At 40.3% G+C, this 22,252-nt stretch overlaps 1 long non-coding RNA gene across 2 annotated transcripts; it reads left to right on the top strand.

Annotated features, from left to right (window-relative positions):
• The first annotated feature begins 2,601 nt into the window (after positions 1-2,601).
• Positions 2,602-20,676, top strand: LOC135321401 (uncharacterized). Of its 2 annotated transcripts, none has more exons than XR_010381144.1 (4): positions 2,602-2,797; positions 3,086-3,249; positions 4,742-4,864; positions 20,595-20,676. It is a non-coding gene; the product is annotated as an uncharacterized LOC135321401 (long non-coding RNA). The 2 variants fall into 2 exon arrangements; XR_010381143.1 differs by lacking the exon at positions 20,595-20,676 and adding an exon at positions 9,113-9,175.
• Positions 20,677-22,252: the final 1,576 nt, after the last annotated feature.

The raw sequence follows: 22,252 nt of genomic DNA, 5'->3' as shown, positions 1-22,252 counted from the left end.
TGTCTGCAAAGCGGCGAAATATCTGAATGTCAACACGGACAATGGGGTCCTGGGTTTAGAGAGTCTGAGGGTTGAGACTTCACTAGGGAAACTTTCGTGGAGCACCTTTAAACAGCTGGCTCGGCTGACACAGCATCCCCATGTCAGGTGATGTATTGCAAGTCTGGATTTCCCAAGTCTGTGTTTGTCTGTGGCTGCCTTTGCCCTTGTGTTCTGCAGCATAAAAAGAATCATTGAAATAACATGTTCTCTTGCTGTAAAGGCTCTTTATCTCAGGGCTTCTAGAACGTGGCACCCCGGGCGTTTCTGGGATGTAGCACCAGCCTGGGAGAGATGAGCCTTATCAGAGCAGACAGGTGCACAGCAACTACTGGGATCTGAATGTGCCCTCCTCAATTTGGAAACTCCAAGTCTAAGTTCCCATGACCAAGGAGTAAAGGAAAGGCTGGATACGCTGTCATGATGGGCTTTGTTTGTGGTTGCTGCCTTTGCTGCTGCTGCTGCTGTTGTTAATAAGGAACTCGGCTGAGCTTGTCTTTTCCTTCTCAGAAAGTGAGCTTTCTGGCTGGTTAATTTCAATGCTCTCCCTTGGACAATGGAAGGGCCCCCGGAGAGTTTTTGGTGTACAACACAAGCGTACCGGCCCTGACAGTTTCAGTCCTCTAGAGGAAGCAGGACAGGGGGCAATGGAAGGAGCAGAGAGAATAAAATCCTGGGGCATTAATTGCTGGAGAGGCAGTGAGGTATGGTGGCAAGTATGAGGTGTTTGGTGTGTCGGCCCTGGATTTGAATCCCAGCTCTACAGCTATTGGCAAATTGCATAACCTCCTGGAGTCTTTGGTTCCTTTATGTCTTGTAAGTCTGAAGTACAAGCAGCATTGGCTTTATCCATTTCAAAAGAGGATAGAGGGGGATGTCACTGGGTAAAGTCCTGCTGGAAGCCGCTGGCCTGGACTCTCTGCCAGGATAATTTCTGTCTCCAGCTAGCCTCCCTCCTGCCTTCTGACTTATCTCACTCCTCCTCCCCTCTTAACGCCTCATCTCTTTACTCCCCTTTCAACCCTGAAAATCCTCTTTGATTTGAAAACAGCTCACCAAAACCAGCCACTTCTGAGTTTAGTTCAAATTATTGGACCAGTGAAAACAGAAGTTCTCTGACATCACTCAGTTATAACCAACACTTGGATTTACTTGCTTTATACAATACCTTAATTCAGGATTTCCAGCAAAAATACAGAAGAACCAGCTAAATCTGGATTTCAGATAAGCAAGAAATAAATTTTTTAGTATAAATATATACTATTCAATGTTTGTATTTTTATTTGCTAAATCTGGTAACCCTAGTTAACTACATGTGATCTAAGTTCTCCTTGATAATATCTTTAATTTGTTACTTGCACATCTTACCAATCCCCAGAAAGATTTTACTTCTTGAATTGTATGTCTTGTAAATCTGTAAGTCTATAATCAGGCTCGTATAATGCAGAGAAGCACCATTTATGTGCTGGCACTATTTTGCTTTTGCCAGGCTCTCCATGGACACCAGGTGTCCATGGTGTATGGCCTTGACCTGTGTAGACTTGAGTTTTGTAGATGGGGGTCACGGAGAGGAGCCAAAACCTAGGAAGGCACAGAGGCCATCTATGCTCCATGAAGTTCAGTATAGTCATATGTGTGGTGGGCTCAGAAACAGACAGGACTGGTTGGGCTCACTTCTCTTCTCTCTCCCCTCCCTAGAGCTGCAGTGACAGGTTGCAGGGTACCTGATGGAGCATTGGAAGAGGCCATTACTGCAGGAGGCGGGGGTCCTTGGATGGGGGGAAAAATGCATCTTTATTTTTATAACCCTTTTCAATGAGAGATGCAGGCAACAAAAACAATTAACTATCAGGACCTGTAGTTGTGTCACCAAGGGAAATCACAGATGTTTTTAATAACACATTGAAGTTATTACAGATATTCAAAATTTAATTACTCTTTATGACTTCAACATTGCAGGAGTTGCTAGATTTATCCATAGATCTTATTATTTAAAGCAACAAATTCATTAACAATAAATAATAGTAAAATTTCTATATATAAATTAGCTTTCTAAATGTTTTGTCAACTTTATATCAGTATAATTGGTTTTCTCTATAATCTTGGGTATTTTATTTTATGCATTTAAAAACATTATTCTGAGAAGATGTTCAGTCCACAGGCTTTATCAGATTGCCAAAGGATTCCATGGCAAACAAGAAAAGAAAAAGTTCAGATTTTGGATGAAAAGGTCTGAACTCCTATAAATATAATTTACTTTCCCAAATCAACTGTCTCCAAAGCAAAATGGGCACAACTATCCTTATTTTCTCTTCTAAGTACATACTTTAAACTGAAGACTGCCCTGTCATGACTTCCAAGTGGCCTTTAATAGTCGTTTTAACCTGAATTTTACCTGCTTAGAATTTTTTCAAGTGAGTGTGATTACGGAGGAGTCGCACAAAGGCTTTAGGAAGACTCAAGGGAAAATAAAAGGTAAAAGAAAAAGAATTAAGACCAGAGCCCGAGTTTGCCTTCTTGGCTCCATTTTCAAACTCTGTGTAATTAGGGTCACTAGAAAATCCAATATGGCATGAAAACTATATTACATAAAAATATTGAATATATAAATATGTCAGGTAAGAGAGTGACATTGTATTTATTTGATGCATTTAGATGCAGTCCCTGGACATTTGCTACTTTGAATGCAACTACTCTCAACCACCCTGTTGGTGAGCTTGGACGCTCAGGAAAAGAAGGGCTCTGGCTTAGGAAGGAGGTAACTGATGGGGAGAAAAGGGAAATTTTTACTGCCCACCCCACCCCTTTGTTATCTGTGAGCCACCAAGGGCTCTGGGAAGGTCGTGAGGAGGCAAGGGGCCTAGAGATGGGGGACTGCATGCTGGAAAATGGGTTGCTTGCTGGGTGGGAAGAGGGGGTGCCCGATCCCAGCTTGGAGGTGCGGGGCGAGGGTGGGGGGGACTTGAATGAATGCCTGAGGGTTGAACGGGGAGAATAAAGCCACGAAGGAACCCGTCTCATTAAAGAATCCATTTCCCATTTTCAGCAGTTTGCTACATTAACAAGCTGAGCCGTGAAAGGATTAGATCCGCTAAGTGAGTGCCTGTTCCCTGCACCATTGCTAAACACATTTCAGAAAGCAGTGGATTTGCCTTAAATGAGTATCTGCTGGAGGAGCAAAGCCCTAGGAAAACAAAGGGGCGCGGCAGGGTAAGCTAATAATTCCCGCTGTGCTTTGAGGGCAATGAAATGACTGCAGCCCTGAGAATTTTCCTCCCTCCCCTGCAGTTGGTATAAACACAGGAGCCATTTTGATGATCATATCAGCACGTCAGCAACAAGTGCTTCCCAGGTGCCAACAGCATGTCGCTCTCCAAAGGGCTGGATGACCCCAAAGTCCCGGCCGCAAATATTCTTTTTCTGCGCCCATTTAGCATGCGTCCCTATTAAACAAAGCAATGGGCAGAGATTCATATCCTGTCTACGAATAACCGAACCGTGCAAGGACAAATCCACCACCAGCTGCTTGGTCCCGTGCTGGCTTTGACTGGGAGGGGAAAGCCAAGTTTCGAGCTGGTCTGGCCTGACTCAGGCCGTAACTTGTGAATCCTGCTATTCTAACCCTTTCTCTTGATCTGCTTTTCAGCCTGTCTCGGAGCACACAGCTCAGAGCAGCAGGGAAGTTGCTTAGCAAAGGGCCACCCACTTGCCTATTATTTCTTCCTCGCCTGTGACATGACACAAGAACAAAGTAGACATTAACCGCTACATTAAACCCAGAAAGAAAGTAATCAGTAACCTGTTATTCCCTTAATAAAGGGAAACACATGCAGTGTGAAATCCAGAAGACCAATCAATCGCCACAGACAATGCAATGTGCCAAACAAATTGCAAATCAATTAGAATCCTTGTTTTCTTTGAAATGGTTCACTATATCTAAAGCAATTACTCCTTCATTAGACCTAATTTAACAGCATGACTGCCCTGGCTACAACTGGCAGCGTCTGGCTATCAAATGGAAGAATGGTAGCTTATTTCTGTCTGTCTGTGAGTCTAGCACTGATCAAAAAAAAAAAAAAATTGAATTCCTTTATATAAGAGAAACTTTTGATGAATGGGTAGATATCTGTCTTCATCAAAATATCAGTACCAAAATCAGGATAACTCCCCCAAGGGGAGTGTAAAAAGAAAAGAACTACAAGAATTACTGAATAAAAATCTGTGATTAAAAAATTGTATTTCTTTTCTTTCTATGTTTGCCTGCAATAGATAAAAATGACATTTGAGTATGGAAAGCCTTTTTAGCTTGTCCAGCTAACACATCTCTTGGTACTAGTTGTAGGACTTTTGAAAAGAGAAGCCTCCTGAAACCTCCCAAGAACATGGAATAGTCTTGTACGTGATCACTCAGAAAAGCACAGTTCACTTTATTTGTAAAACTGTTTTAAAAAAATAGCTTTATTGAGGTATGATTTACATACAATAAAATTCATCCATTTTAAATGTACATTTGTTGAATTTTGGCAAATGTATAGTTACGTAACCACCACCTCAATCGAGATATAGGACATTTCTGTCTCCCCAGTAAGTTCCCAAGCACCCCGCCCTACCTCCCTGGCCCAGGCAGCCCAGCTCACTTTTAAGTCCCAGCCTGTGGAGGTATGGGACTGGAAAAATAACTGAAATAAGGTTTTTCTACCAGTACAGGGAAAATGATGTTGTACGGTTGGGGCGGCAAGCGACAATCTCTCAGAACTGAAGAAGATTACAGACTTTTTGGAAAGTAGCTATGCCAGGGGAGATCAAACCACTTCTGGAAGCTGAGGTAAATATTTCTAAATGAACCAGAAAAAATTTAATACTCAACTAGTTATTAAATCGCTAAACCTCATAGGCTGATGTTTTCTTCTCTTTGAAAATAGTCATAGTTCCAAGAATTGTTTTTTAATTTCATGTTCCTGAATTATTTATTTTCTGACTATAAAATCAATCCATCTTGATTATGTAAAATTCCAACATTACAGAATTACAAAAAGCAGGAAGAGAGGTCCTTATATTTCCATTCCTCCCAATAATTTTCACATAAAGCTCTGTGTATACGGATGTTCTTTACAGCATTGTGGTGATAGCAAAACCTGGAGTTTGAGCCTTCAATTAAGTCACACATGGTCCCGCGTCCATTCCTCCTCCCTTTGCTTCCCTTATAACAGCTTTTCCTCCCCCTCGCCTCCTCCTAATCCTCCCTCTTCACCTCACATCAAATGGCTTTTCATTCTCTGCATCCTTTGCCTTTCTTCTTTCTTTCTTCAGAGTTCAGGCAGGAAAATCCTTGCCCTGAGAGTACCCATAGCTTTTGCAAGCCAACCAACCCATTTCCCCTCTCCTTCGCCTCAAAAGAAAATAGTCTGTCAAAGCTTTCCCATTCTTAACAGAAATGTGTGCTACCCCCACCGGGCACCCCATCTTGCCCCCTTTAACCTTTCACTATTAACACTGTCACTCGGTCAAATTATTTTTTGTGTCTATTGGTTAGACTAACACTCATAATTTACCCTAGTCAATCAATCAATTAATCAACGGGCATTCAATGAAGTCCTGCTTCCCAGGAAAACCTGATTGGCTGGTTCTGGGAGTTGGTTTGTAACTCTGATGAAAAGCCTTTGCAATGGTGGGGGATGGGATAAGGAAGTTATGAAGTTTAATCACCACCTGAAGGTGATTTGGCTTGGCACTCAGGCTAAGCAAAAGCTGAAGTGAAAGTAAGCAAGGAACAGTGCATTCTTCCTTTTCAGCCCTCTGTACTGACCTTAGTGTGGAAAAGGCTTTACCGTGGACACTGCAGCTGCTGCGATCCCTTTTAGGGCTTGGTTTAAAATGAAGTGGCTTTGGGACGGACGATGTTGTAACCATCTGAAGAGTATTTTTAATTACTTAGATAAAATCTTTCTTAACCCATGGCTCTTTATGCTCTCCAAATTTGGGTGTGCAGAGATTGTTTATGTAAAGACACTGTTGTCTCGACTTCTCATGTGCACCCCCTCCCCGTGCTTTGCTATAGCTTCAAGACAACTGTCAGCTGACAGTGGGTAAACACTCAGGCCGGGCCCATGGAGGCTTCACCTGGTGGTAGTTAAGGAAGAGCTAAGGGTTGGTCTCTGACCAACAAGATGTTGACCACCATATCATTGCATAATGAATAAGTCAATGTGAGCTTTTCTAGGGAGAGGAATGGCAAATTTTATCCTTGGGGAGGCCAAGGGACGAGGATCTTCTGGGCTTTCAGACAGTTTCCCAAGAAAGATAAAAATGAATTAGATTATGTAAGTTCCCACTAGAGAGTCTTCACTCATCATTTTATATCCTGCCATCTTCACAGGTTAAGTCACTGCCGGCAATTTTTGAATTATTTCAGCTATTTAAATGTTTTCTTTTTTGCAAAGCAATGTCCAACCAAAAGGAACTATCTGATGGCTCTGGTTCACATGCTTTACTTTATTCCCGCACATGGCCAGGAGACCTGATTCTTCCTAAGGCACAGATAAAAGCTATACCGGAATGGTGACAGAACAAATGAAGCCTGTCCTTCAAAGCAAGTACAGCCCTTTGTTTGTTCTGCTTTAGAAAAAGTGAATAGGCGGGTCTTTTGCAAACTTTCAGGGTACCAACTTTTTATCCTCTACCCCCACTCCTTGGAATAATCATTTCAGTTATTGAATCTTTTTCCTTGAATCTCTTGTTGACCATCGCTATGAGAATTTCATCCACCATGGATGAATATTAACTAATACAGTTTTTCATACAAATGCAAACTCCCTCTTTACCAGCCTCTGGTGACTCGGCGTCTTGCACTGGCGTGGTATCATTCAGCTTCAGTTGCTATAGCATTTTCAAGAACCTCTCTGTTCTTGTCATAAATTATCTTTAAGTGAAAAAAGCTCAAAGGAGGCCTGCAGCAAACTGTATCAAATAATGAATTTGTCAGCGGTGGAAGAAAACACTTATCTTACTTATGCTCTTCTCCCATCGATTGTTCAGTGACCCTTCTTTGGGATACAGATGAGCATAACCCTGAAAAATGTTTGTGTTGTCTTTCTTTAACTGGCAGCCTGCGGGCTGCATGATCTAATAAATATTGGCAGGGCCAAATGAAATAATATAGAAGAGCTTCTCTTCTTTAAAGTCCACAGACCAAGAGACTCTTGTCACTTGTTAATATCTCCATCAAACACTGAAGTGTTAACATATGTGATACGACCACGCAATCAAGTAAGGACCGATTTGTTGACTAATTAAACCAACACAACAAGCTCTTTAGCACCTACAAGTGACAAGTTTAGAGCAGGCAAGTGGAAACTCTCAATTGAGCCCCCTTTTATGAGACTATCATGCCAAATTCAATTCTGACTGAGTAGTATTTGAATGTACTTGACTTCCACCATGTGCTGACATGCTTACAATAATTCATCATGGTTGACAATAGCCCAATATTAGAGATTTATGATATATACAAAACAGTTACAAATGAAATATAACCCTAGTGTGGGTCTGCTTTCCTTACCCACTGCCTATTGATATTATAATTAATGGTCAATTACTTAGGGAAAAGAAAACAGAAAATAGTCATTACTGGTTTCAGTCATCATTGGATTTTTTTTTTTTTGGGCAAATTCTGGAGGTAATGAAACTATTTTCACAGTGGTTGCTTCAAAATAATAAATGGACAAGAACACCTGATGTTTATGACTTACTTTAGCAATGAGAATGAGCTAATCATAATATTTTAAAGGAAACTGAATATAAATTCAGCCCGAGAAGTAGAACAGCATTCCAAGGTGTACCTTTTGTGAGTAGACAACACAGACACGTTATGTCTGTGTGCATAGATGCACCTCCCCCCACCTACCACCCAGAGTCTTCATACTCAGTCTTTGTGTTTGTAAATTGAAGCCGTTCCACTAATTTATCTCTAATGTCACTCTGAGCCCTCTAATTTCATGGCCTCTGATCTGACTTCTCCAAATCCAAGTTGGTGAAAAGAGAGGCAGAACTCTTCCTATTTTTTTCGGCATGCAGTCCATCCCTCTCTCTCTATGCTCACTTTTTTATCCTTTATATGCACGTATCCAGCTTATCTGTACCCAGCCCTAACCTTCTGATTGACCCTCATCCTTGCCAGCTGAAGATAATCTACTTGTGGCTGTTCTTCTTGTGGATAATCAAGAAGTAAATGTATCCATAGAGACATAAAACATGTACCTACACATATATGTGTCACACTTTCCAATCCCTTTATGCCTATAAACACATTAGTCCTTAAGGCACATTAGTAGTAGTAGGTCCCCCCAGGGGCTTTTGAATTAGCAGGGGAGGCTACAGGTCATGGCCACTTAATGTAGAACTGGCCCGGGGCCAAGCTACAGGTGCTCTGCTTTAGCTACGCCCCGGGGTCTGTGCGTCTCACAGCTGCACAGAGTCAGGAAAGCTAGTGGTATAATTCAGTCCGAGGCCAAAGACCTGAGGAGCAGGCGGCGCCTGGTGTAAGTCCAGAAATGCCCAAGAACCAGGAGCTCCAATGTCCAGTGCCTGCGAGCAGGAGAAGACGGTTGTCCCCACTCACAAAAGGGGAGAGAATTTGCCTTTCCTTGGCCTTTTTGTTCCATTTGGTTCCCCAACGGACTGGATGACACCCATCTGCACTGGTAAGGGAGATCAACTTTACTTTGCCTACTAATTCAAATGTTAATCTTTTCCAGAAACACACTCACAGATACACTCAGAAATAATGGTTTACCAATAATCTGGGGATTCCTTAGCTCAGTAAAGCTGACACAAAACAATTAACCATCAGAGAGTTACAGTAATAACTTCTTGATGCCAGTATTCCCAAACTGGAATATGTTTACCAGTGTTTTTGAGGATATATGCATAAAGATATTTATTTCAATGGTTATAACTTTATTTTTTATCAGAAGAATTAATGATCAACATATTAAACCTATAATATCATGAATATTATTTCTTAGGATGAGTCTCAAGACAAAAAAACAATAACTAAAGTGCTTTGCTTTTAAAGTCTTTTAAAGAGAACCATAAAGTAAACAATGATGTGCAGATACGGCAAAAAATGTAATATATCAAAGACCAAAATTTGGTAAGTATTGCTCTGTACAATATATGTATTTCTAAAAAGTACAAAATGTTTTCAAATTAAATTTCTTCAAAGCTTTTAGAGGTCGCTAATTTAAAAAACTCTAAAATGAATCTTTTCACAACTTGAATCATCACCGTAATATAATCACCCTTTACTGTAAAGGTCTCAAAATTTCATGTTTTGGCTTCAAGTTGCTTCAAGAGAAGGACATAGGTGTTTCAGTTTAGAACCCTAACTCAAGATTGGAGAAATAGCTGATGAGTTTCTGCATATCATAAGTGTGGGAAGCACATTAGAATTCCTTTTTTAAAAGCTATGTCCATTTTTAAAAAGTATATGCAGTTTGGAAAACTTTGGGTTTATGGGCTTATGAGATATTTCAAAGAAAATTTTAGCATGTTTGAAAATATGGTAATTGTCATTAGTAAGTAGAGAAATCAAAAAGTTCAGCACAAGAATGAAGTATTAGGTTTTTTTTATGTACAGACACGCACACTTTCATTTTTGTTTTTAGATTCAAATTACTGGGAGAAGGAATCTTTTCATGCTCAAAAAACTGAGAGCTTAGATTTTTAAAAAATCCATTAATTTTAGTTTCTTTCAAGGTCCAGAGGATTTTTCTTACAGACTGCTATTGAGATCAGATGGTCTCTAAAGAAATCAATCCAATTTCAATAGAAGAGCTGTGCTGTGTTGGGATTTTTCATATAATGCAACTGCTAAATGATATCAGGGCTACTTTGATTTAAAAGAAGAAACACAGACAACTCACTATTCTCAAACCTCTACATTCTCCCAAGATCAGCTGACCAAAAATCCTTCCCTAAAGAGAAAGAATGCATTTTCCATGATCAAGGAAAATCAACATTAATGAAATAACATCTGTACTGATATAGAATGTTATATGTTTGACAATATCAAACATAGTGCTAATGCTGTAAGTGAAAGCCACGAGAGTAAGGATGAAGCATATGACACTTATTTCTGCCTTGTTCCTGAATGTCACTCAACTCCTGAGCCTACAGGTGCTTCTTCAGCCTCTTGACCCAGAGGAACCTATCTATGCTCTTCAGATTTGGCAGATAGCAGAGCAGGGTCATGAATAAAGAGGGCTGTCAGGAAGTCTAAATCTAAGAATGTGTTTCTATGCCAAAGAGAGAGGGAAGTGAATTCTTATTTTATTTTTATTGAAGTATGGTTTACAATGTTGTGTTTTCTTCAGGTATACAACAAAAGTGATTTGGTTATACACATATATATTTACATCTTTTTTCCCATTATAGGTATTGAATATAGTGCCTTATGCTATACAGTAAATCCTTGTTGTTTGTCTGTTTTGTATATGGTAGTGTGTATCTGTTAATCTCATACTCCTGATTTATCCCTCCCCCACTTCCCCTTTGGTAATCATAAGTTTGGGTCTGTTTCTGTGTTATAAACAAGTTCATTTGTGTCTTTTTTTTTTAAGATTCCACGTATAAGTGATATCATATGGTATTTTTCTTTCTCTTTCTGGCTTATGGCACTCAGAATGACAATCTCCAGGTCCATCCATGTTGCTGCAAATGGCATTATTTTATTCCTTTTGAAGGCTGAGTAGTATTCCATTGTATAAATATACCACAACTTCTTTTTTCATCTATAGATGGACATTTAGGTTGTTTCATGTCTTGGCTATTGTAAATAGTGCTGCTAGGAACTCTGGGGTACATGTATCTTTTCAAATTGGGGTTTTCTCCAGATATACACCCAGGAGTGGGATTGCTGGATCATATGTTAAGTCTGTTCTTAGTTTTTAAAGGAATCTCCATACTGTTTTCCATAATGGCTGCACCAAACTGCATTCCCACGAACAGTGTGGGAGGGTTTCCTTTTCTCCACACCCTCTCCAGCATTTATTGTTTGTGGATGATGACTTTGATTTTGGCCATTCTCATTGGTGTGAGGTGATACCTCATTGTAGTTTTGGTTTGCATTTTTCTAATAATTAATGATGCTGAGCATCTTTTCATGTGCCTATTGGCCATCTGTATGTCTTCTTTGAAGAAAGACCTATTTTGATCTTCTGCCCATTTTTTGATTGGGTTGTTTGCTGTTTCTGGATACTGAGTTATATGAGCTTTTTGTGTATTTTGGAAATTAAGCCCTTGTCAGTTCATCATTTGCAAATATTTTCTCCCAGTCTGTAGGTTGTCTTTTCGTTTTCTTTATGGTTTCCTTTGCTGTATAAAAGCTTACAAATTTGATTAGGTCCCATTTGTTTATTTCTGCTTTTATTTCTATTGCCTTGGGAGATGGATCTAGGAAAATATTGCTACGATTTAAGTCACAGAATGTTTTGCCTATGTTCTCCTCTAGGAGTTTTATGGTGTCATGTCTATTTTGTTTTTACTTGAAGTACAGTCAGTTATAATGTGTCAATTTCTCACATACAGCACAATGTCCCAGTCATGCATATACATACATATATTTGTTTTCATATTTTTTCATTAAAGATTATTACAAGATATTGAACATAGTTCCCTGTGCTATACAGAAGAAACTTTTTAAATATATATTTTTATATATAGTAGCTAACATTTGTAAATCTCAAACTCCCAAGTTTTCCCTTCCCACCTCTGGTAACCATAAGATTGTTTACTGTTTCTGCAAGTCTGTTTCTGTTTTGTAGGTGAGTTCATAGTGTCCTTTTTTTCCCTTTCTTTCTTACTTTCTTTTTTTTTACCACATATAAGTGGTATCATATGGTATTTTTCTTTCTCTTTCTGGCTTAGTTAGAATGACAATCGCTAGGTCCATCCATGTTGCTGCAAATGGCATTATCTTATTCTTTTCATGGCTGAGCAGTATTCCATTGGATAAATATACCACAGCTTCTTTATCCAGTCATCTGTTGATAGACATTTAGGTTGCTTTCATGTCTTGGTTATTGTATATACTGCTGCTATGAACATTGGGGTGCATGTATCCTTTTGAATTAGAGTTCCCTCCAGAAATATACCCAGAAGTGGGATTGCCGGATCATATGGTGAGTCTATTTTTAGTTTTTTGAGGAATCTCCATACTGTTTTCCAAAACAGCTGCACCAAACTACATTCCTACCAGCAGTGTGGGAGGGTTCCCTTTTCTCCATACCCTCTCCAGCATTTATCGTTCATGGACTTTTGAATGATGGCCATTTTGACTGGTGTGAGGTGATACCTCACTGTGGTTTTGATTTGCATTTCTCTGATAATTAGTGATGTTGAGCACTTTTTCATGTAATTATAAGTTTAATTGGGTCCCATTTGTGTATTTTTGCTTTTATTTCTATTGCCTGTGTAGACTGCCCTAGAAGAACATTGCTAAGATTTATGTCAGAGAATGTTTTGCCTGTGTTTTCTTCTAGGAGATTTATTGTGTCTTTGTCTTATATTTAAGTCTGTAAGTCATTTTGAGTTTATTTTTATGTATGGTGTGAGGGAGCATTTTAACTTCATTGATTTACATGCTGCTATCCAGTTTTCCTAACACCACTTGCTGAAGAGACTGTCATTTCTCCATTGTATATTCTTGCCTCCTTGTCATAGATTAATTGATCATAGCTGTGCGTGGGTTTATTTCTGGGCTCTCTACTCTGTTCCATTGATCCATATGTCTGTTTTTGTGCCAATACCATGCTGTTTTGATGACTGTAGCTCTGTAGTATTGTCTGGAGTCTGGGAGGGTTATTCCTCCAGCTTTATTCTTTTCCCTCAGGATGGCTTTGGCAATTCTGGGTCTTTTGTGGTTCCATATAAACTTTAGGATTATGTGTTCTAATTCTGTGAAAAATCTCATTGATAATTTGATAGGGATCACATTAAATCTGTAGATTGGTTTGGCCATTTTAACAATATTAATTCTTCAATTCAAGAGCATGAGATATAAGTGAATTCTTATTATTAAAAATCCTCCCAAATAAAAGTTTTTAAGAGTTAATCTAACAGATGCAACCAAAGCTTTTTTTGTTGACGTGTTGTCGTATTGGTTTACAAGATGTAAGATCTGAATAAAAAAGAAAAAGGTTTCTATTTCCCAAATTGCTCATTTATAATTTGCATTAACAATTCTCCACCTCCTTCACCTCAAGTCAGTACTTCCCTGCAGACTCCAATGTTTTTAACCAGTCATTGTGAAAAAGACACTTTCTAGAAGGCTGTTAATGATGGCTGTGATTTGTAATTTTGAAAATATCTAGATCAGGTTTCACAAATTGGATTTCTTGGAACCAAAGCTCTTGATGATGTTAAATTGGTGTTTTACAAAAAAGAGTTGAATGTGAGACCCAGGATGACCAAAAGACATCCCTCAAACTCTTGACTGAAACAGTAGTTCAAGGAACCTCTTGGAAGGGTCTCAGGCTGCCTTTTGATAAAACCCATTTTGTCTGATGAGTCAAAGTTAGGATGTATGGTATAAAAAGTAACTTTACCATATTTATATATACTTTAATTTTTTTGTCAAGCAGTAAAAGTCACACAAACAACACATCCTAATTATACAGAAATATAAAATACAGACACACTTTTAGAATAAAGCCCCTATATTTTGCCACATTGAAATAATCTTAAGCAGTTTTGTCTATGTTCTTCCTGGTTTTTCCTAAGCACATATGTGTACACACACACACACATTTTTAAAAATGTAATCATGTCATGTCTGTGGTTTTACAATTTAAATTTGTTCATTCAATAAATATTTCACAGTATCTTTTTAATGGCTATGTAATGTTCCATTTACAGATGAATAATCAACTAATCTCTGTTGAATATTTATGAGCTCTGAACATTTCAGCAGCTTGAAAAATAAATTATTCCATCAGGCTAATGACTCTATGAAATAGGTTATAGAAAAGTTCAAAATTAAAAGCAGAAAAACTTTTTCTCCCTTTTTTTGCCCTATGATACCAAAAGTGTATACCAACTAAAACATCAGAAGTATAGCGTATTATTATCTACAATTTATGCCCCATCCAGATTCAAAAAGAATTACAATAAAAGACCTATATTTTTCATTATTACTTTTAAACTAAAAGCAATCAACATACACCCTGCCTGTGGCTAACATGTTTTGAAAGCATCTAGGTACCAAACAAATAGCATTTTGTTAAGTGTTGGCATAATTCCTACTTCAATATTGAGTCAAGTTTTCATCAGTAATCAGTGGTCATAAGGGTTGTGCAATTATATTATAAGATCAATAGTCTACAGTGTAAAAAAGCAACTTAGTTTAGAAAGTATGGTTAAGTACTGATTGCTCCTAGGTATCCAATAATTGTAATTATCACACACTCACTTGTCCTGGTGAGGAGGTCTCTCTGCAGTGGTTGCCTGGCCTACAGGTCTGATGACAGAGCCAAGCCTCCCAGCCACATCCCAGAAACACCTATGATGCCAGCGACAGTCAAGCCAAGTTTCTTATCTATATGATCTAAGCAGGGTTTCCCTAAGGAAAAGGTGACACATAATTCTAAGCAAAGGCAACGAAGCTTAATGTTTTAGTTAAACTTTCTGAAATAGTGAATAAAGTTCACAGATGAAGCTAGTTGCCCTTCCCTGCCCTCCTTTACTTCCTTGGTGGATGGTAAGAAGTCCTGGGTCTGGATATGGAGGAACCCACAGCTACACCAACCCAAACTCCCTCCAAACTCTCTTCTGAGGCTGTTTTTTACTCTCCTCCCTTCTACTCTTCATCCCTTTAGTCTATTCGCAACTCAGCAGTTAGAGCGTTCCTTATCTGGTATGTAAGTTATATCACTCCTCTGCTCACCCTCCCCAGCCCCAGGGACCCCCTGCTTTGACTCAGAGTAAGAGCCAGAGGCTTAAGACCCTCTGCAAGCTCGTCCGCTCCCACTCTCCAGCTCACTCGTCCCATGTCAGCCACGTTGGCCTCCTTCCTCCTGCTCTGCAAATTTCCTCCTCCTTCCACTTCAGGGACTTTCCTCGTAGTCCCTCTGTTTGGAATGTTCTTCCCCCAGATACACGCATAGCTTGTTCCCTCAGCCCCTCGGGTCTTTACAAAAATCTCATCTTTCCAATGAGGCCTTCTCTGGCCATCCTACCTATGGTAGATTGAAAAATATGGCCAATATTGTGGTACATCCCAACAGTGTGGTACCACTATTTGTACATCTAACTTTAGACATGGCTGGATCCAGGGTCTCCAATGACATCTCTGAAGCTGTCATTCTCTCTCCATTCCTTGGACACTCTGTCAGCTACCAGATTAATATCTCCAGAGAACAGAGATAATCCTTCCTGACAGTAATTCCAGACAACTCCTGGGGTTGTGTCCAGTGACCATTCCTGAACTGGTCATGGACCAGGTGCATGGTTATCCTCTTGCTGTCCAGGCCTGAGTTGTGGGCTTGTCCTTTTGGATAGAGTTGGGAGCAGGGCTAACCTCATCTTCATCATATGGGATGAGTTCCCCTGGGAAAGGAGGGCTCTGTTACCAGGGGAGAGGTAATGTGTTCCAGATATACTTAAGTTCTACATGTCTGTCTGCTTGCATTCTGTTGGTAGATAACTGCAGATAATGTATCTAACTGTAGATAAACCCTCCCAGATAGTAGAAAAGACACTAATACATTGAGTTTCCCTTATGAAGAAGGACTAGTAACAGAGGAGGAGACATTTCACGTTGGGTGGAAAAACAGACAGAGTGATTGCCAAGCTTCTCAACTCCCTTGCCTTGGCTCCAAATGGCTTTCTACATGGCAGGATTAGAATTTAAAGCCCGGGGTGGGAGGACTCTACAGTGTTTGTAGTAATTCACATGAAATAAGCCTCCACAACAATATCCACAACCTGGAACAAAAGTGAAGTGCTTCCAAAAACCCTGCCTTGAGGAGAGTGAGGGGGTGGGGGTAGGGGTGGGAAGACTACATTTTACTGGAAAAAATCACCATGTTTAACAAAGATTTTAAGAACAAGCTAAAATGAGAATGCACAATGTCCATTATAGGGCAGAACTCAGATGAGAGAAGGGAATCAATATGCCTCTGCAATACTTAAGAGATGTTTTTCATCTGGAAAATGATCTTAGGACCACTTTTGCTATTTTGAAATCCAGCCCAAGCACTTGTGAGAAGATGACCTTTTATATATTGCGTTTTGCAGAGAACTATATGTAGTTGGACACGATATCTTGACCTAAAGGGGAAAAAATGAAATAGAGCGAAAAATGGTGTTTCCGGGTTTTCAACCAAAAAGCAGTACATGGCAGGAGAGGGAGGGAGGGAGGGAGGGAGAGATGGAGGAAGAGAGAGAGAGAGAGAGAGAGAGAGGCTGCAAACTTGGCTCATAGAGTGCGCTGGCTGAAATGTCATTATCTGAAGGATTCTAGACATCTGCATTATTTTGCATGAGCCTCCATCAGCAAGGGACTTAAAGCAGGGATGAAAAGCATTGTTTTTTCATTTCTTAAAAACATCTTTTTCCAATTCTTGGTTTCATATGCTTTTGCGGGGGTGAGGGGTGATGGAAGGAGGTGCTACTGAGGAGAAAAGGTCACTGATTTCCAAAAGGTTAGAGATTCTTTTTTTTTCTTTCAAAGAGGAACATTTCAGCTTGATATTACTTTAGTATTTACCACTCCGTATTGTCTTAGACCTCATCTTGGCAAAGGGCTCTGAAACAACTGCCACTTTTAGCATCACTGCCAAAAGGCGCCCTTTCACAATAAAGCATGCTGTGCTTTGGCAGGAAATCAATAAAGTGAAAATCTGTTCTCATCATCCATACATTTACCATCACAATCAACAATCAAAGGCAAGACCTGGGTTCTTTATCCACAGGCTCCAGCCTCCCAATTTTCTGCTATGAAAGGCAGCATAAATTAGAACCCTTGGTTCCTGTTAGCTGGGCTTAATGGGTATGATTTATGAACCATTAAATGAGGTTATGTAAATTGATCCTCAGCAGAATGCTAGCGCCCAGGTGACAGGTGCAGCGCGCTCGTCCACAAGGGTTCGGCACAAATCAGATTTCAGTGACATTCAGTTTGAGGAAAGAGAAATATGTTGTCAACAAGGAAGTGATTTAAATAGTGCCCTGGGTTTGTCAGCAATTATGCCTTTCTTCTTAATTGCTGAAAACTATATAAATTCTAATAGGAAATAAATTAGTAATTTGCCAGTTAATGACAAGGAGGATAAAGAAGAAGGGCTTATGTTTTAAAAGCCATATTACCAGTGAGGCCGTACACTTGGGTGATTTCACTTACGCTGTTCAAGTTGAAGAGATGCTTTAAAGCAGGGGTATAAACTTTGACACACGACAACTAAAATTACGCTCATTGACACAGAAAAGAAGACTGGGTCCACACAGAAAACGCCCTGGCAGGACTGCTTCATGTGTTCCGGAGAAACAGAGATGTCACTAGGATTTCTATTTGTCACCGCCATTAACATCCTAAGCTTAAAACAAATGGTCTTTTTAACCAGGGTGTAAAAAATTTGCTTTCTCTTTCCAAAAACTTTTTGGAAACCTGACATCTGATCACTCAAGTCAAAAACATGCGATTGTAAAAATATGCTGACAGTGAAGGTTGCCTGCCCTGCTCAGACATTACACGGCAAGAACTTTCTGCTCTGCTCCTTGCGGTGAAAGCAAGAGGCTTTGTAGGTAGTGATGGTCCCCTCACTTTGAGTCTCCAAACTAAAGGCCCAGTTTAAAAAAAAAAAAAAAGTGCCCCAGGGAAGCGTCTACAAATTAATTTGACTAGTTTTAAAAAGGAAAACACAAATCTTGCCGTCCCTAATCAGGAATGTGGTGGCCTTCAGGGCAAGGCTCCTCCCGGGAAAGTGAGTTCAACACCATCCCGGCTTTTGTCTGAAGCTCTTATTGTGCCTGTTTCCCTGAGGCTGACCCCCTAAGAGGACACATATGGGTGTGAAAGTGATGGTCCCTGGTCCCTGCCCAGGCCTATTGGAGCTCTCAGCAGGGAGTCCCTACCATTCTTTTTAGGAGTCACTTCTGCCTCACAAGTGCGGTTGTTCATGGACAGGGGAGATGATTTGAAGTGCTGTGGCGCCGTACGAAAGAGCGACGACAGGGCAGAGGTCGTGTGTTTCAAGAGGGTTTCGCTGTGGCTCGCTGGGAGAGGCTCTCCCCAGCAGAGGAAAGTACTGTGTCATCTGTGAACTTAGAAAAGTGGCCTCAAAGGCCACAAGTGGAGAATCACACACATCACCCTTGACATCTGTAGATGACTTTAGTGTTGGTAGGTAAAAATCTCTTGCAGGGATGGAAGGGTTATGAAAAGTAGTTTTATAACTAGTACAGGAAAAAACACTTGAGGACCCATGAGAGAGTAAGGGGCCACCAGCTCTTTCACATACTAGCACTGTGATTTAGAAAGCGTATGGCTTTATGCCAGGTCTTTTACCGTCTCAGGTTCTGGATAACAGCCCTGTCTCCTAGGATACTGTTGTGGCGATTAGATAAGATAATGCATGAAAGTGTGTGTGTGTGTGTGTGTGTGTGTGTATGCAATAGCCCAAACTTGCATGATATATATATATGTATATATATGTGTGTGTGTGTGTGTGTGTGTGTGTGTGTGTATATATATATATATATATATATATATATATATATATATATATATAAAATATATATATTTAGAGAGAGAGAGAGATCTCAGTTTCTTGCTGAACCTTGAGATAACCACTCCTGGATCTCTCTGTCCACGCAAACACATCCTTTAATGCCAGGTCTACATGTTCCTCTCACCCAGACCAAGCCCCTCCCATGTCCCTCTGCTCTGGTGCTCCCTTGCCTCCCAGCCTGTGCAGAAATGGTGTGTTAAGAGCATGATTCTGAATCTTCTCATCGGGATGTACATCCCAACTTCCCAACTTGTTAGCTTTGTGACCTTAAGCAACTTATTTTACCCACCTATGCCCCAGATCCCTTCCCTGTAAAATGGGGATAAAAAATAGTACCAGATGCATGGGGTTGTTCTGAGGATTAAATGGGTTAACATACATGATGCACCAAGTATAGAATGCCAAATAGCAAGTGCTCTGTGCTATTACTAATATTACTATTGTTATGACAGTGCCCTCTACCTCTCTTGTCTTTATTTTCAAATGTTCAATTGCATGCCTGGAAGAGGGCACTAACTGAGCCCAAGCCACACACTAGGCGCTTTCCGTACATTGCTAACATCTAAAATGTGCATTTTCTCCCCATCTGATTAGTGAAGTGAAACTCAGTTAAATTAAGTAATCTGCCAAGAATATAAGGCAGATAAGTGTAGAGCCAGCATCCAGACCCACATTTGTCTTATCCCCAATCCCATGCTCTTTTCACTGCACATCACAGGCCCAAATCAAAACATTCATCGGCATGGAAAAGAATTGGACAGGAATGCCTGGGAGGAGGACTTTGCCTGGGTATCGTGGAAAGATCACTTGGCTCTGAATCCTACTCTCTTTAGTTTTAGTTTCTTCACCTGTAAGAACAGAGGTGCTAGACTGGAGGCTCCCAAGCCATGCTCCTCCAAGCCCGAGGGTTTCTTCAAGATCGCTCAGGGGCCACTGCAGAGGGAAGGTCTAGCGCCAGAGCCCAGACCCTCCGTGAGATGCTTATCCTATCTAAATGAAGTAGGCACTAGGAGTCTGGATAGGATGCTTGACAATCTCTAGATCAAGGCATCAGCTCTAATATTTCTGAGTATCTTTTTCAAATTATAGAGAGTGAAAATATGACAGCCGTCTATACTGAAATAATGTTCTATTCGGTAAACATTTCTCTGGTTCTATGACATGCGAGACACCATGTTGGATGTTGAATAAACACCTCCCCTTCCCCGCAAATTGTCTTATAAGAACTCCCTGCTCTACGCTGAGTACACTCTCAAGATGCATTTCTTTCAAGAACTGTGTTTTCAATTTACTTAAAAGTCAGAACGTGAAATGTTCCCCTAAAGCTCTTAACCTTTGTATTTTAGACCCCTATTTTCCCGAAGAATATTTTTATCCCTTCCCTTTCTCCGTGCTTTATCAATGTACTTTATCTTGTGAACACAGCTCCGAGTCCTACAGAGCCTAACACTTTGCTAGCTTTTCAATAAATAATACTCGAGTGAACAGCCGCTGCCCCTTGGGTGGCCGGCTCCAAGCGTTGCCAATATTTTCCCTGTTTGTAGTCTGGGTACCAGTCCTTGCAGGTCCCCCGCCCTTACTAGTCCAAGAAGTTTATTCTAGGACAAGGCGTTGCTTGCTAATTGAATTAGCCTCCCTCTTTGTGTTTTGATTCAATTGAGATTACCTCAGGGAACTCAGTGGCTCCTCTGTGACTTTGTTCCTGGGAGGCTAATTCTTCCCCATGGGCTCCAGAAATGATTCCCTGCCCCTCTTCTTATTTTTTGGAAGAGGGATCAAGAAGGAACGTGGATCTCAGCGAACACTACTGGTGGAGGACAGAATGCAAATGAAGGGTTGACTTTAAAATGAGGGCTGCAAGAAAGAGTTTCCAGATCTCTCACAGGGCGGTGAGTGAGGGCTTATCGTCACTTAGGAAAACTGCTTTTTAAGAATGTCATGCTTTTTCATTATAGGTTACTATAAGATAATTGAATATAGTTCCCTGTGCTACACTGTAGAAACTTGCTTATCTATTCTATACATTGTAGTTAGTATCATAGTGAAAAAGAAAATGGAAAGGAATATATGTATGATGGAAATATTATGCTGTACACCAGAAATTGACACAATGCTGTAAACTGACTATACTTCAATACTCATAACAACAACAACAACAAAAAAGAATGCCATGCTAGTTGGGAAAGTACTACAAAGCAATAGTACTCAGCTTTAAGAAAACCCTGGAGGGTAGGGGTATAGCTCAGTGGTAGAGCTCATGCTTAGCATGCACATGGTCCTGGGTTCAATCCCCACAACCTCCATTAAGAAAGAAAGAAGGAAAGAAACCTAATTACCTTCCCCCACAAAAACAAATAAACAAACAAACAAACAAGAAAATCCTGCAGACTGATCTTCTCATTGACTGAAGAGTTTAGAGATTCTGAGAGCTCACTAATCCCAGAATATCTGTGAACACCTGTGTCTGTAAGAAAAAATGAGCAAGTTTGACTGGCTGTCACAGAAGTGTGTGTGTGTGTGTGTTTGTGTGTGTGCACATATTTTTCCTGAGACCATTTCAGCTTCACCATCTAAACCAGTGGCTCACAACTGCAGTTGTGTGCCAGAGTATCTGGGGAATCAAAAAAAATGTCGTAGATAAACGTAGGCACCATCCATCCTTTGAGATTCAGATTCTGGTGAGAGCCCTGCATCCCCTCTCTTAGAAAAGCTCCTTAGGGAATTAGGTTGCCCAGCCAGGCTGAGAATCACTAGTCCAAGCAAAAACAGGCACCAGAGGCCCTCTCTGTAATATCTTTGGCTTTTGTGGGTTTTATACCCTGCTGAGTGTCGATCAGCCATGTGCCACACGCTAGTGACAAGGTGTTGGACAGTTTGATTGCATACATAGACATACAGTCATCACTTTCTTGAGTGTGAAAATTCACTGCTCAGGGTTTCGTCCTAAAACAATGCTACTTTTAACCAAAACACTGCTAACTCCAGCAATGACAGAAGTCTGTCTTAATTAATGGGTTTAATCTCTTCGTGAGGTCATTGATTCTCCTCTGGATAACTCAGGCCCTATAAAAGCATTTCATTTGACATAATGGGTAACACTGAGAGACCATAATTTCAGTGTTGTTTCTTTTTGTTGTTGTTGTTGTTGTTGTTTGTTTTATCATGAACTATTTCTTGATACTAGCTTAATAGATTGCATCAAATTTTTTTTAAACTGAAAAGTTGATGCCTACTATAATAAGCCAGGAAGCTCAATCCTGTGGTTAGACCCAGATCAGCACACTTGCTTTAGTTTTAGAGCAACAGTGCTCTGGATCACAGATACAGCCCATGAACTACTGCCCTCTCACCTCACCCGACACCACACAGTCTCTCCTCTTTGAATCATTGGACACAGTCTTCAGAATTGGCCTCTTTAAACCCCTTTG

The sequence above is a fragment of the Camelus dromedarius genome, chromosome 5 (genome assembly GCF_036321535.1).
Source record: "Camelus dromedarius isolate mCamDro1 chromosome 5, mCamDro1.pat, whole genome shotgun sequence".
NCBI classification, from domain to species: Eukaryota; Metazoa; Chordata; class Mammalia; order Artiodactyla; family Camelidae; genus Camelus; species Camelus dromedarius.
This window is presented reverse-complemented; position numbering and strand designations above follow the sequence as displayed.